The sequence below is a fragment of the Aedes aegypti genome, chromosome 2 (genome assembly GCF_002204515.2).
Source record: "Aedes aegypti strain LVP_AGWG chromosome 2, AaegL5.0 Primary Assembly, whole genome shotgun sequence".
NCBI classification, from domain to species: domain Eukaryota; kingdom Metazoa; phylum Arthropoda; class Insecta; order Diptera; family Culicidae; genus Aedes; species Aedes aegypti.
Window position 1 is genome coordinate 378372737 of NC_035108.1, and position 17520 is coordinate 378390256.

Below are 17520 nucleotides of genomic sequence, written 5' to 3' on the forward strand. Positions count from 1 at the left end.
AAAATATTTGACTTTGATATGTTTTATAGGGGGTTACTTCAAACTTTTGCACGGCAGTGTATGTGCAAATCGTGTGAATTTTGATCCGAACGCGGTCCGTTTGAGCACCTGAGTTATGGTGGTTGCGGTACCGGCTGGGCGGATCGGTAAGCAAATGTTATTGCATCATACTTGATAGTTACTTGGAATAGTAACAACAGCGGAAAACAGTCTAATGCCGATTAAATATGCAATCTCCCATGACTAATGGGCGGTAGCTCACACACTATCTGGTTCTATTGGGAAGAAGTGAGAAAAATATAGCGATGTAGAATAAATTTGGTAGAAAATTTAACTGGTCTCATGTACCGCTCGAAACCAACTTTCTTGGGGTGAAAAATTGAACAACATCAACAATAATTATAAACGAAAAAACACGATGCCAACATTTCTAGGGATTTTACCTAGAATTTCAAGGGGCGAATCCCTTATTCCGGGAAATTTATAACGTCACACAAATTTAAAGTGTTGCAATACTAGAACATTGTGTAGAGATTGCCTTATTTTCCGTTGATCATTCAAAAGGGCATTATTCGGGATTAAGCTCCGGCTTTTAGAAAAATTGACGGTCTCCAACAATTGAGAAGTGTTTTGGCCACGTCCTTCCGATAGCTGAGGAATGATAAAGATCAAGGATGGAAATCTAGTGATCATGACAAAATCCACGATGCATCGCGGTTGTTCTTTATCGTGCGATCATAGCAACAACGATCAACCTTTTGTCGTTAAGATATCACAACAAACTACGCTCCGCGATTTTTGCATCGTTCTGCGTGTGGGCTAGTGATTAAGTGTTCGCGAGCCATAGTTTTATCATTCTGAGGATTGTTCCATTATTATCTATCGGATATATTGTTTGCAATTCTAAAATCATTCGGGCATGGTTTTGACGAAAAATAATAGCGCGAATACGCCATGATTCAAGTTGATCGCTACTTGTAACATTATCCGATAAACTCTTTGTCCCACTACAAACATTGCATCGGATGCTCCTTATGTTGGTGCAATGCGCGCGTGGTGAGGTTTTCAAATCATGCTGCTGCAAGAGCGACGGCCCTCTTAGACCGTTCAAATACCATGTTGTTTGTCGCTAGAGACGATTTTTTTCCATCCTTGATAAAGATGAATACTTGGCAATGTAGATTATGAGAATTGCAGAGACATTAACTTTTTCTAATGAGTATCATGACGTATTGGACGTTGTTAGTGGAAAAGTTATGAAAGTTTTTTATGCTTCTAGAGAAAGTTAATTCGATAATTGTGACAAAAGAAATAAATTGTTGACCCTGTGTTAGCCCATTAATCGTGAATCAATCTAGAAAAGTGAAACATTTAAAGATGTCCTACTTGAAAAAGCACTCTAAAAACGCTTTCACTTTGCACCCTATTACACAGACTCCTTATTCATTTGAACTATAATTTACTCAAGGTAGACATTTCAATAGCTTAGGAATACTTTCGCGGATCATGGGATTGTTGCTGCTGTTCATTGTCCCTAATGACTTCATAACATACTTGATTTCATTGGAATTCAATGCTTCTGCGCGAGACCTGCATTCCATAGGAAACTCCACACCGCATAATTGCAAGTTGACCTCAAATTTCTAGGGCACGTAATGTGCGGGCTTGTCCGTAGGTACCACAAGACAAGGTCACATGCCTAGCGATCTAGATCTCGATATGCCAACATTTGCCTTTGAGATGCAGCATAATTTAACATCAATATGCATCACTCTAATTGACAGTTATGTGAGTTTTCGCTCTAACAAGGCACTCATAGAACCATCATCTTGTAAACACAATTGAAGTCAAGACGCACTTTTTATGCCATTGCGTATACATATTTGCCCACGTCTTGTAACCTCGAATCATCTTCATCATCATCATTATCAAACGAATCAAAAGCTGCGACTGCCGCACCGCTGCACTATACCCAATCGCAATGAGTAGTTTGTGAGAGAACTGCAGCAGTCCTTCTTCATTGTTACACCGCGTAGCATAGCAGTACAGTATGGTCAATAAAATATGCGAAAATTGTACGAACTTTAATTTTGTATAGGGGTAGGTGAGAAATGTGATTATTGGGGACAATATAATGAACCACCTTTGATTTGAGCTTAAAAAACAGATTTTGACCCTGATAACCTTAGGACCTTACTTAGTCGAGTGGTTAGAGTCCGCGGCTACAAAGCGAAGCCATGCTGAAGGTGTCTGGGTTCGATTCCCGGTCGGTCCACGATCTTTTCGTAATGGAAATTTCCTTGACTTCCCTGGGCATAGAGTATCATCGTACCTGCCACACGATATACGGATGCGAAAATGGCAACATTGGCAAAGAAAGCTTAATACTGTGAAAGTGCTCATTGAACACTAAGCTGAGAAGCAGGCTTATGCCAAGAAAAGAGAGACGGAAAATTACGTCATTTGTAACTTATACTTACGCCACTTTACTTGCTTTAACCTCCCTAATACGTTAAGAAAGAGTTACACATTATACATTAGGGGTCAAAAATGGCCCATGACTTTAAAACGCTTTCAAAAATACATTATTAAACCGATTCCCGTTCTTTTAGCTTTACATGAAAGATATGGAACTTTGAAATAGAACTATGCACTGTATTTGTGGGTATGGCCATTCTGGTCACAATGATACAAGGACACTTGGAACCTGTTTCTGAAGAAAATGGAACATATCAAATTTAATAGGTTATACACATGTGATGTGGACATTTTCAGTCCATCATATAGTTCAAATTGGACTGCAGGTCTTTCTCCAGAGAAACCACTAGAGATTCCTTCAAAAATTCCTCTCGAAGTATCTCCAGGGATTTCTTCAGGAGTCCATTCAGAGATTTTACCAGAATATCCTTCAAGATAATCTATACCGTAAACCCTACAGCGATTTCTCCACAAAGCTTTTGCCAGGAATTTTTCCAGAAAGAACTTGTGTTCACCATGAGAAATTTATATCGGTTGTGATAGGGCTGCAGGGCTACCTTCAGCAATTCCTCCAAGGATAATTCCAGGATTTTTTGCAGGGATGTTTATACAGGGATGACTTTTTTTAAGGGATTTCTCAAATAAAATCTTTACTGAGATTCTTCCGAAAATTTCATTCAATCTGTTTCAGGAATTCTTCCAGGAATCCTATAGAATTTTTACGGAGATTTCTCCAGGGATTTTTCAAACGATTTCTCCTGGTATTGCTTCAGAGATTTGAAAATTTTTAAGAGACTTCTCCAAGGCTAGGAAAATCTCTTCAAAAATTGTTGCAGAGATATCTTCAAGGCATACTCCAAGAATTGTTACACTAGTACAATCTTCCCAAGGATTACTCAACATATTTCTCTAGTGATTTCTTCAGAGTTTCCTTCGAGGATTTATACAAAGATATCGCCAATGTTCTGGGATTCTTCCATGACGCTCCAGGGATTTCATTAGAAATTCCTCAAGGTGTTCTACAACTCACGAATTCCTCAAGAATTTCGTCCAGGAATTCTCCCAGAGTTACCGCTAGGAAACTCGCTTGATGACTTACTGCAAAGATCTCTCTCCAGATAATACTAAAGGGATTCCGCAGGGATTTCTCGAGAAATTCGTTCATGTCCTCCAAATAATCATCCAGGGATTTCTATAAAAGTTCCTCTTGAAATTATTCCAAAGATTTTCCCATGAATTTATGCAGGAATTTCATCAAAAATAACAATTTTTTCAGGGATTAGATTAGGAGAATCTCTACGAAAATTCCTCCAGTAAACGTAGAGATCAATTCCTTTTGGAAAATCTCTTAATGGACTCCTTCAAGGATAATTCCAGTAAATCACTTCAGAAAGATCTCTACAGGGGATATTCCCGGGATTTCACCAGCAAAATCTCTGTTGTAATTCTTCCTGGGATACCTTCCATATGTCTCCAGGAGTTAGTCAGTAATCAAATTAGATAATCCTTACTACATTAATTTTTCCAGAGACTCCTCCAGAGATTACTCTAGGAAAATCTCTACAGGGATTCCTGCAGAGGTTTATCCAGCTTTTTCTTCAGGAAGTCTTCCAAGGATTGCTCCAGAAAAACTCTAATGGTTTCCTCAAGTACATGTATGAGCTGGTAAAGAATCGAATGATTATTATACTGCCCTTCTACGCCTACTTGCCTCATGTTCTATGTAAACCTTGAGGACCGCGGGACAAATATGCTTTTTGTTTACACAGTCTTTACTATAAAAAATCCGTTGAAAAATAAAGACTGCGTAGCCTGAAAGCATATTTTTCGTTCCAGGGATTTTTTCCAAGAAAACCTCCAAAAATTTCCTCGGGAATCACTCCATTTGGTTCCTGAAAGAATCCTCCAGGAATTTTATCGGGGATTCCTTCTAGAGATGACTCTTGTTTTTTCTAGAGGTTTCTCCAGGAATTGCTCCAGCAATACCTCTAGAAACCAGGGAAGGAAAGGAGTTTCTGGAGGAATCTCTAATAAAAGTCGCGATGGAACCCCTGGAGGACTTCTAATTTTTTTTTGATAAAATCCATGGAATAATTCGAGGGTGAATCTCTATAGGAATTTATAAAAGAATTCTTAGAGGAATTCCTTGAGAATTTTTTGGAGGCCCAGAACGAAACTCAGGAGAAATTTCGAAGGGAAAGTAGTGATTTTCCTAATTAATCATGTAGTGATTTTCCTGGGAAAATTTATGAGGGAAACTCTTGAGGTACCTCTACAGGATTTTGTGAAGTTATTTCTTGTAGAAATACTAGATGAATTTTCGATGGATTCTCCGGAAGAATTTCAGGAGCGATCCCTAAAGAAAATCTCAGAAATAATTCTTAGAGGAACCTCGCGAAGCTTTTTAGCAAGACCATGCTGAGGGGCATGGGTTTAAATCGCACCTGTCGAGGATCTTTTCTAATTGGAAATGTTCCTGACTTACCAGATCATAGAGTATCTTGGTACCTGCCACATGAAGAATTTTATGGTGTCTGGGTGAAAAATCATGAAAATTGAGCTGTCGCATGATGGAACTATATGATAGTCTGAAAACAAAACTAGCACTCAAAGCAACCTTATACCTATACAAATTCTTCGAGAGAACTTCGTTTGCATTGCTAGGCAAAATATTTGATCTGAGGTGTATAATGATCAAATACAGATGTTTGAACAGTTTTGTGAAGGAAACCACATAAGAGGGTCCATAAATTGAAACATTCCGTGTGAAATGTTTCCCATACAAAGTAGAGTGTCCGGAATTAAAAGCTGTCCGTAATATGAATCAAAACGGTATGATGATTTTCGCATTTTTACGGATCATACTGTACTGGAGTAGGACGGTCGGCGGTAGGTGTCGTTATCTCATCATTAATAACCACACTACACACTGGGAATGGGAATGGGTGGCACTTCGCCTCAAGCACTCAAGCACTTGCTCAAGCATACCTCTTGCTTATGGAAGACACTTTTTTCTGTGCGGATGAATTTGATCGTTTGCACGGGCGAAAATGTTGCTATTTTATCTAACGCCCATCTCTCGGGTTGTGGTAATTATTTTACGGTTGGGCTGCACAATCTTGAGCGGCCGATCAAGTTCATGGGTAGACGACATTCGGTGAATGTGCGCCCACCGACGTTGACTCATTATTGGGTTTATTCACACTTTTTTTTATTGGCTGCTGTAAATAACGTTGGATGCAGAAAGGAACACCCCCAGCTTTATATTCGGGTCATAAAAACTTGCGTTTCTAGTGTGTGAAAACTGCACAGTTTTCAGTCGTGGGAAAAATAACTTCCGGAATGGGTGAACATTTTCTGGACATGCCAGGTCCACTGCACCAATGAATAGATTTGCATAATATCTGATGAAAATGCAACATCCAGCCATTCGTAAACGCAACATCAGTACATATAACGCATTTTCGAATTAATAAAACCAACTCCATTGAAGGCAACGCGATGAATGAACTCCATAGCGAAGGGGTAGATACTACGAATCAGAGCTCACGCAGAAATCGCTCCTCGTCTCGCATTAACAGCTATTATTTCAACCTTACTCAATCAGCTCTCTAAACTAATTAATATATTTGCACTTTACACTATCGCACACTACGAATTGAACGTGACCGAACCGTACAAGCACAGTTCATTGATTATCGTGATTTTAGCCTCGAATTACACCGCATTTAAAATGCTCCGAACCATCGTAAAAAGAACCCCAAAAATGGCTGTTTAATACAAGGAATCTACGTGACTATCTTCATCGATCCGTTTGGGCTTCGTACAGCAGCTTTTTGACAGATGTATCCTAGAAAGAATCGAATTTCCGAGTGGGGTGTGGAAGAACATTGAAAGAAGGAAATTGCGTCGGAAGTGTTCTTGTTCGACGAGAGCAAGAAGCATCTCTCGCTTTCTCTGTGTGGGGATTCTCGGATGCTGCGCAGTGGAAAGCAACTGCTGTGTGTTTTGGATGTAGAATCAATGTAGATTGAATGACAGGTATAATCGCAGAAGGATATTTGTTTAGATTTTCAATATGTAATCGTCTTGTATTTGCCATGCTCAAATAGAAATAATTTTGAAGCAGTGTTTCATGAACGTTTCAGAGCTTCCAGTGTGACGATTCAGTATCACACTTTTGGAGTTTATATAACACATTTAGAAGGATTTTCAGGAGGGTTCTGGGTCCTAGGTATTCCTAGCAGAATTTGGAAGTTTCCAAAGGGGTTATGAGGAATCCTTATTGAACCCCAGCTATTCTTAGCAATTATTATAATTCTGCTCTGAATCTGTGGATTTTTAGCAAGATTTTTTGTTAGATTCTGAGATTTATTAAGGGTTCTGAGCGTGATCCAAACGGAATTCAGGGATTTCCAGTGGCATTCCGAGAATTTTAAGCGTAATCTTTATGATTCTCAGAGGAATGTAGTGATTCTTAGAAAAATCCAAAGAATACCTAGCGGAAAACTGTAGTTTCTTCGTTAGCCTAGGATTTCCCTAATGGGATTCTAACAATTAGTGGGATCCTGAGAATTCTCAGTTCAATTTTTGCTCAGGAATCTCAGCAAGATTTTGATGAATACTAGCGTTGACATTCATAATGAGATTTGGAAAATTCCTGGTGGGCTCTGAGAATTTCCTGTCGAATTTTGAAGACTCTAAGTGGAATTTCAGTACAATCTGGCGACTTTTAGCGCAAAACTAGAAATTTTTGCCGTACTACAGAATTTGTTTTTTCTTTGCTTTATTATGGAGATTTTCAGCCCTGAGTTGGTTCGTCTCTGGACTACAAAATCTTAATCTGGCCTATTTTTTCTCGACAACTTCTTAAACCTAATGGAAGAATAATTCAAATTTAAATGACTAATCGCTTTTCTGTGTATTCAACAAAATTACTCCACGGGTCGCATTTATTGATACGAGGACAACATGAGTATGAATCTATGACATTTGGTCGAATGACGTTTAGTCGAAACTATGTTTGGTCGAATGGACATTTCATCGAATGAACATTTGGACAAATATAAATTGAGTGGATATAATTGGAAATAGATTAAGCGTTGAATATTTTGAATACATTGAGCAGATTTAAAATGAAAATGGAAAAAAATATTAAGTGCATTTATTGTACATGTTGTGTTAGAGTAAAGCCTGTCCACGATAAATTTCGGACAAGGATGGCGGGTGTACCACAGAAAGTTCGAGAATTTTACAGAAAGAAGGATTAACATCCTTGTCAACTGTTTATTTTGTAGATATAACTCTTTTATTCTGAAATAAACAATTGTTTTTGTTGAATTATGAGTAACTTTTTTTTGCTGCCATTATTTGGGTGTCCGAAATTTAACGTGGACAGGCTTTACATTTGTTAAATAAAAGCGAAAAATTATGAAACAAATGCATTCGCCCGACTGGATGCTTTTCCGTTGGGATTAGCCAGCTTTCAAATTCAAATTTTCTTGGTAGTAGTGAGCTCATCCCAGTAACGCTATGGGGAGTATTGTAATCGCGTGTAATTCAAATTGACAATTTACACCGTCTTCAGCACATAGGCTGCACAGCCAAGCGATGAATTTTCCGTTTGACGAAAAGTTTTCACCGACTGGAGCGGGAGTCGAACCCACACCCCTTGGTACAATACGCCTAGACGACTGACGCCGCTAACCGCAAAGCCACGAAGCCCACATAACGGAAAATATAAGAATGCCATAATCGGGTGGACATTAACAAAACAAATACTTAAGGAATTGAAATAGCTTACATTAGCTTGAACGACCTTGGTAGCCAAACACAGTGGGGCAAATCCCATAATTTTCAGTCAATTTCTCTATAGTCCTAGATATGAGTTTTAGAGAATTGTTATCTCAGACGAACTATATAGCATAGATTTGAACTATATTTTGTGAATCTAAAATTCGATCTACATGGCTTTGAAATCATATATGCCAGTTTTCCTTTTCAATAGTATCAAATAAATTGTAAGAAGTGTTGCAAAACGTTTGATAAAAATTAAATAAAACGATAATAATTCGTGGGCAAACAAAATGTGAGAAACATTTTTTTCATATCTTTTGCATACAATTTTAGTGATCATGAGTTCGATTTTCAGCACCTCCACAAAAAACTTCGTTTTGTCATCGGAAGAAACGATATGGCGGGGAAGCACTTTCATTCTCCATCTCCATGGACATATTGGAAATATGTGATATTTCTGAACCTTAATTTGCACTGATTTTTCAAAGGACATTTCTTTGAGTAGTTATGAAATGTTGGCAAATGCTTAGGAAATCTGAGAGAATTTGTGGATAAATTTTAATGTTGGAGGATGTAAGACAGGGAAGAAAAGCTCTGAACTTCACAAAGCACTATTTATTTTGAAGTTTTTAAAAACTAATTAACTTACAGTACGTGGTAAGAATGGATAAATAATGAGTAAAATTATGAAAATAATCCACGTACTCAGGTGAGATTCGAACCTACGTCTCTTGTATACTAGACAAGTGCTTTACCAAGTAAGCTACTGAGCCATTTGGTGACCCAATAAATCAGAAGTTTCGAATCTCGCGAAAAACGCATTTTCCACATATGGTTTCTTCGGCGAATATTTTTCTTGTAAAATTCCCCATCTTTCGACGAGTTCCATTATGTATTGCATTTCCATATCAACTTTGTGAAATACCGGCGTGCAAAGCCAAAAGTTGGCACAGGAGAAATCAAAAAAAAAAAAATCACAGGAGAATGGTAATTTCGAAAACGGAAAACATTTTCCACTAGCAAAAAAACACAGGAGGTACCTTGAACCTTCCTCTACCTTTCGTCGAAAACCGATTTTGAAAATAATGCACCAAGAAAATATGAAAAATCGTGAATACCAAACATGGAAATCCAATCCAGTTTCGCCTTAATTGATTATCCATTAGCGTTTAAGTGAAATTCCAAACTGAGCTGCTCGTGATAAACTACAATTTTATGTTAGTAGAAGTGATGATGAATAAGAAATTGTGGTCGAGAAACCCATACAAAGCCATAATCGTCATCACTTTGTAATCAATTATCGAAGCCAAATGCTTACTCAAGCAACGTAGTTTAGCTGCAGATCGGGAAAAAACTGACTGATCATGACTATCGTTTGAAGTCAGTGCGCTTTAAAACCTGGAATTCGAAAGAGACTTCGAGCACACATTATGTGGCCATCAAATTGAATAACAAAATTTTGCTCGCATATAGATTTTACCAACAATCTATATGGCTGATACTTTTTCATTTATTCAATTACCGTTTTGATTCATATTACGGACAGCTTCAAATTCCGGACACTCTCGTTTGTATGGGAAACATTTCACACGAAATGTTTCAATTTTCGCCGTCCAAAAGTTCTCATTTTCGAGGCTAGTTTTATTAGGTTTTTTCCATAAATATCATTGCTAATTTATAATGCCCAACTACCTTAGACGTCTCTTAAGTGGTTGAACGATTTCAATTGATGATTTGACTGTACCATTAATGATTATCATGAGCTGTCCGTAATTCGAATCAAAGCGTCCGGAATATGAGGCAAAAGTGAGGGAGCGTCCGGAATAAGAATCATGAAAAGGCCACACGTTTTGATTTATTTAAAATTATTCAAGTTGCGGACGCGTATTCTTTACCCACCATCCGAAAGTTAAGGGCTTCCGACGCTCGATAACGCTAAAAAATCATACAGAATGATTCATTTTGTATGGTCCAAGTTGGGTTATACTTCACTGAGGCCTTAAGTGTCCGTAATATGAATCAAAACGGTACTCCTGTATTGGCTTTAGGACATTTCGTCGAATGACATTTGGTCGAATGACGTTTGGTCGAATGACATTTGGTCGAAAGTACATTTGGTCGATAGGACATTTGGTCGAATGGACATTTGGTCGAATTGTTTTGGAACACTTATTTTGGTCGAATGACGTTTAGTTGAACGGAAATTTGGTTGAAAGCTTATTTTCAAATGATTTGTTGAAAGATCATATGATAAAATTATTGTTGTTCTAAGTTTCACAAAATTAGTAAGATGACGTATTGTTTTGAATAATTTGAATCATTGAATAAAATATGAGACATTTTATGAACTTTAGGTTTTTAATTTCATACAACTTTTTATTTACAATTTGAGGTTATGCCAAAATCTAGGATTTCGATTATTATTCAAATGAACTTTTAAAAAGTAGTTTTTTTTGTTGTACATTGACTGAAATGTTTCGTTCAAGTGAATTTATTATTCTTTGAAAATATCATCGTTCTTTGAAAAACTGCTCAACAAGTTATTTTATTACTCAACGATGTGAACATAATGTTTTTTTTATTTATTATTATTCTTTTGAAATGTCATCGTTCTTCGAAATGAACTGCTGATCTTCATCTGATGGAAGCATTTGGACAGTGCTCGGGATCTTTCTTTGAATTGGGGGTCTTGCAGCTTACGGACGTGGGTAAAATTTTTGAATGCGGAAATCAGAATAAAGACGGCAGCAAAAATTTGCTTTAAGGATCTACTTATGGCTTATTGGCTTATTGTGACTTCCAGTTTAAAAACTTTCCTCAAGCAAATATATAGCTTTGCTGATAGTGTGGATGATCTCTGGTGAATAGAGTTTACAGTAGAAGCTTTGAATTATTAAAAATGAAAATTGTGTTAATCCTTTGTACCGGGTAAGGGAAGACGAGTTGACAGAGGTGACAAAAGTTGGCTTGCTTCTATTTAATATCAGCTTATTTCGAATTGCAGAACATGCTTGAACGAAAAACCAGCATGAAACGTCTAAAACGCAAGAGATCACTATGTTGGGAAAGCGTCCATCAAATTGAATAACAAAATTTCGCTAATCGCATTGAGATTGTTGGTAAAATGACTGATACTTTTTCAATTAATTAATTCTTTCTTGTATAAACAACAAAATGCTACTCTCTACGATAGTCAGACTAAACGTAAAATTTTGCCATCATATTTAGATTCGATCACTATTCATTCCACGAAATGTCGGTTCGACCAAATATTATATGCTTTCTTTTGCAACTAAACCTTTTCGACCAAATGTCCATTCGACGAAATGTCCGTTCGACCAAATGTACTTTCGACCAAACGTCATTCGACTAAATGTCATTCGACCAAATGTCTTTCGACTAAATGTCATAGATTCTCCTGTATTAGCGACAAAATGCTACTCTCAACGATACTCAGACTAAACGTAAAACCTTTTTTCCATACTTTTTAGATTCGACCACTATCCTTTTCACGAAACGTCGATTAGACCGAATATAATATGCTTTCTATTCCAACTAAACCTTTTCGACCAAATGTCCATTCGACGAAATGTCCGTTCGACCAAATGTACTTTCGACCAAACTTCATTCGACTAAATGTCTTTCGACCAAATGTCATAGATTCGTAGGATTTATGTGGCACGATATATGATCAGCTAGTTAATTTGTTGATTTTTATGATATAACGGGACGTCATGTTTGTCACTATATACAGGGGATAGGCAAAATGATTGAGATAGGCAAAATTTTGCCCAAATTCAAATGCTTATAACTTTATGAAAAATGGATGAAATTGGATGCATCTGGAAGCAGTCGACGACAAATTTGGTCCAGTTTTAGGAACTTTCTTGGCCATGCATATTGGCCACTGGACACCGGAGATGTTCCGGATTTTCTGAGGTCATGTCCAAATGTCATTTTTTCTGTCGCTTGTATTTTTGTGCGGTGTAAAGTTAGATAGATGTTTGCAATTTTCCTAGAAACTAGAACTAATAGGAAGTTGAATGCCACCGGACGCATTAAGATTGGTTGGAAATCTTCAGAAATATGACCATTTCCGTAAAACTGGTTCCGGAAAGCATGGTCAGTCATGTTTGAATTTCCAATCATGTAAATATTATCCAGAGCTATATCCAAGTGGACATCAACCTTAAAATGATGTTTCCTGCAGCGTATTCAGAACCATTAGATGCACAGACCACTCTATAGAAGGTTCCAGGTGCCCTGGGGGAAGTGGTCAATTAGGAACATATCTGGAACCATATCAATATGGGCATCAAACTTCATGATTTTCAAAGGTTATGCTTTCCGAAGCATTTCCAGCACCACCGGCTGCCATGACCACTTTATAGTAGATTCCAGGTGCCCCGGGGATGTGGCCAATTCAAAACATGCCCGAAAACACATCAATATGGGTAAAAACATCAAGATTTTTGAAGGTGATGCTAATAGAAGTATTTACAGCGCAACTTATTTATATGACCACTGTATAGTAGGTTCCATGGACCCTGGGGGATGAGGTCATGTTTCGAGTTGGCCACATCTCTAGGAGCCCCTGGAATATACTATAGAGTGATTATTATATCTTGTGATTCTGAAAATGCTCGCCATTTTCCAAGTCACATGGATCTTACTGTTTATGGTAGAATGTGATTCTAAACAGATGAACGGACATGTTCCGAATTGGCCACATCCCCCGGGGCACCTGGAACCTACTATAAAGTGGTTATGGCAGCCGGTGATGCTGGAAATGCTTCGGAAAGCATAACCTTTGAAAATCATGAAGTTTGATGCCCATATTGATATGGTTCCGGATATGTTCCTAATTGATCACTTCCCCAGGGCACCTGGAACGTTCTATAGAGTGGTCTGTGCATCTAATGGTTCTGAATACGCTGCAGGAAACATCATTTTTAAGGTTGGTGTCCGCTTGGATATAGCTCCTGATAATATTTAAATGATTGGAAATACAAACATGATTGACCATGCTTTCCGGAACCAGTTTTACGGAAATGGTCATATTTCTGAAGATTTCCAACCAATCTTAATGCGTCCGGTGGCATTCAACTTCCTATTAGTTCTAGTTTCTAGGAAAATTGCAAACATCTATCTATCTTTACACCACACAAAAATACAAGCGACAGAAAAAATGACATTTGGACATGACCTCAGAAAATCCGGAACATCTCCGGTGTCCAGTGGCCAATATGCATGGCCAAGGAAGTTCCTAAAACTGGACCAAATTTGCCGTCGACTGCTTTCAGATGCATCCAATTTCATCCATTTTTCATAAAGTTATAAGCATTTGAATTTGGGCAAAATTTTGCCTATCTCAATCATTTTGCCTATTCCCTGTAAGTGCTCCACCAAATCGATTCGTCAATTCAGGACGAAGTTATGAACTCCACACATTGCGTCAAGACTCTAAGCTGATAACATTTGCTTAAATTTTTCGTTTTTTGGGTCATAGGCTGTTCTTTCAACAGCAAGCTATTATTCATATTTATTGGAAGCGTAAACTTGTAGTTGCTAGAACTATGAAATAATTTACTTAGTATAATTCGAGGGATCGAAGTAAACCGAACCTCAAGACGAATGATTCGAAATCCATTTAGTCACTATCAAATGCTGACCTCAAAAGCAATGCGGAAATCTCTGCTGGCAGCTATTACCGCTAGCAATGAAGTGAATAATTGCTTACATTTAGGATGTTCTTCTTTCAGCACTGATTGATTCTTGAACTAACTCTAAAGAGCTTACAGTCAGGTCTACTATAAGGCACTCCACCCATTTTCCTCCCATGGTAATTTCTCAGTGAATTTTAAGAGGATGTAGCTGATTTTTCGTTTATGGCTGACACATACTATTAGCTTATTGCCTGACGGTGAAATTCGAATCGATTGAACGACAGCTGAGAAATTGCATGTTAACTGTAGTTCATTATTGTTTTCAACTTCAGCCAAACCGCGTTCGGCCAAACGACCCTTTCAGCCAAATGGTGTTCGATCAAACGGCATTCGGTCAAATGGCATTCAGCCCCAAAAACTCGGAACGATATGGCGCGTAAGTAATCAGATATCCCCCATCTCTCCATAACCCCTTGCGTAATTATTGGTTGGCCCCTAATATATAATATCACTTTTAACTTTAAGCAGGTTTAATCATCGTCATCATCGAAATTTCAAAAGCAATGTTTTTTTTTTCTCGAAACTGAAATTTATTTCCTGAAATTGTGTTCACTTAGTTTCGATTTAATAGAATGCAGTAATCATATTTTCATAACATTGATTATTTTAAACGAAAAAAACTACTTTTGAAAATGCTAAACTTAATTGCAAATCCTGCCCCCTTAAATTCAGATGCAGTTTACAGGTAAAACTATTTCTTATTGATTTTTCTGTTCAGACAGCGAAATGGCGCTGGTAAATATTTAGAAGGGATGCATAAAGTGAGCTCCGCGTCAAAATTTTCATCAAAAATTATTCTACCATCATGAACTGTTCGAATAATTATTAACATTGAAACTATTCATACTTATTAACTTGCAAACTTTTTGATTAAATTTTATATTTCTTAATTGGCCTAAAATATTTGTTGAATTGACTTTGAATTCTTTTCAAGTTGCGAAATGATTAGTTTACTAGATACAATTGATTGGTCATCCTTAATTACTTCGAAATTTTTTCGTTCCCTAAGCCCTTTTAAAATGTTGATTCGGATCTACTTCCATGTCATAACAAAAAACATCCGGATTGCAAAAAAATCCATTCGGAGATTCACCAAATGGCACTTTTCATAAAACTCACACTTCAATTCCGCACATGCGCAGACCTAAAAGTGAGGCAGATCTCACAGCTATTTCTTGCTTTCTTTCGTAACTCGTAATTGAACAACTGGAATCCTTCATCAGCATTGTAAAATTCGATGGTGGAAACCTGCTGGCATGTTACCTGTCAAATTCGTACGAAGGACCGTACTGCAGACCAAAAGTATCACCCTTTCCAATTGTCACAATGCAAGCAAAATCATCGTAGCATAATGCACAGTTGAGTGTAGGAAAACGAAAACAACAAGCACTGACAAACATGATAATAACAATGTTTATGAAGGCGACGACCTAGGTTATCGTCTGATGCGAGATTTCAAGCTGGGTGCAAAATTAGTACTTACAAGGGTCTTACAGCCTTATATTGAATCCAAAATAAATAACCTTCTTTTGACGCCGTTGAGGCTAGAAATTATTTTCACTCATTCCTGTATGGCACGATTGTTTACAGCAACGATCCAACACTCCTATAATTTAGCCCAGCACCGAGAAAATCGATTTTCCTTTCAGTGGGGAAACATCAACACTTTCAATTTTTTCGTCTCGTTCGGAGACAGCACCACTCGGAATTTTGGAACTGCAGTAGTCTCCCTAACTAACAATTCGTCTCTCAGCTGGTCGCTTCCGACACCCAGTCTACCGATTTTCTAGGTGTTGCAGCGGAGATTTTAAAGTTAATTCCAAATTTTTCGAAGGTATCACTTTCATCACAGCTCCGCAGTGAGATCATCAAGTTCAAGACCACGCACGTATCTCTGTTGTTCTATAAATTCGAGCTCACCGAAATGGGTGCAGGCAATTAGCGGAATGCGATGCTTTGTTTTAGATTATTTTCTTTTCGGAACAATGTGAAAAGCCTGTTCGACAGAACTTCTATTTATGTCTTCCACTGTGCGACACGCGGATGGGCCGAGTTTTCCGTACAGACTGAACCTTCTCGTTGTCGATGGGTGGGTGTGAGGTAGAAAGTGCTATGGTCCTTTTTGGTCGTTTTCCACAAAGTCAGCTGCTGTCAGTTGAGTGTGTGGATATAAGAAAAAAAATATGCGGAGTGGAAAACGGCAAAGGAAATGCGTGTCATTTGTTACTTGGGCACAAATACAAACATGGGCAGAAGTCAACACACAGAGGAGGGTAAAATAGGCGACTTTGAGTCACCGCCGCCGTTGCAAGTTGCTCTGATGGGATTTATGTAATCGTTTTTCGAGAATGATCCATTGTTAGGAGGGGAACTGCAATCTGTACGGATTGGTTTTGGAAAACAGGAAATGGATGTCAAGATCGTAAGGAAGATGCATTTGGGGGAAATGTATCCATTTGCGTATTTTAAGATAAATGACTGCTGCTTAGGCTCAAAACAATTCGAAAAACTTACTTATTGAAAAGAAAAAGTACCGAAGATTAAAAATTTATGAAGCAAATAAGGATATTGAAAAATGATCTCATTCCTTCTCACAAGCAGAACAGGAGATAGAAGTCTTATTCCAAGCCATTCCAAGAATCCAGAAAACCATCTAAGGAATCTTTCTGAAATTTTTCAAGGAAGTCCTTATCCTTTTTTTGTTTTGTGTTGTTTTTCTATTTAATTTTTTATTCAAAACTATGCAGGCATAATTTGGCATTTCTAGAGAAAATCCCAGGGTACTTGAGAGATCATCTTCTTAGGAAATACCTGCTGAGAAATCTGTAGCAGAGATACCTGGAAAAATATTTCAAGGAACTTCGGAGTCCTTGCTAAAGTCTTGGACGTATCTCTAGATTAATTTCTAGTATAATTGCTAGACTTAACTATGGATCACTGAATAACTAGAGAAGAATCCACGGAGAAATTTGAAAAGAGATACTCGAATAATACAGTAGAGTTCCCAGGGGAAAACTTTAATTGAACTTTATGAATACTAAAAAAAGTTTACTAAAGTAAGGGAAGGAAGGGAGATGAGGAAACTCTGAATGAAATTAACAAAAAATGAGAAAATTGTGTAGTAATCCTTTAAAGGCTTCTGGAATAATCCCTGCAATAATTATTTGAGGAAAATGTGGAGAATATTTTTGGACAAACTTCCATGGAGGAGCTTCTGGAACATTTGCTGTAAGAATCCGTGAGGGCTCTTATTTATGAAAGAATCCCTGTGAAAATTGATGGAAAGTTACTGAAAAATTGTCTAGAGGGAAAACCTTTTCGAATTTCATCAACAACTCTGACATAAACCTCAGTAGATTTTCCTGGGAGGATTCTTGTAGGAATCTTTGGGAGTTCTCCTGTACTAAATAACAATTGGAAAAGTTTGTAGTGTTTCTATTAAAAGGAGAAACTTTGGTGAAATATGGAAATTATACTGGAGGTGTTTGCGTTGGACTGCTTGAGAACTTCTTAGAGAAAT

General features: G+C 37.6%; 1 protein-coding gene across 13 annotated transcripts in view; it reads right to left on the reverse strand.

Moving 5' to 3' along the window:
• The window catches only part of LOC5565300 (trafficking kinesin-binding protein milt), a 312518-nt gene that overhangs the window by 47810 nt on the left and 247188 nt on the right, over positions 1-17520 (reverse strand). The window contains exon 1 of one of the 13 annotated variants that reach the window (XM_021846829.1): positions 15484-16070. The exons of the other annotated variants lie outside the window; for them this stretch is intronic. The gene's annotated coding sequence lies outside the window, so the exon portion shown is untranslated. Of the gene's footprint in view, positions 1-15483; positions 16071-17520 lie in introns of those variants that run through there. 13 annotated transcript variants of the gene reach the window in all.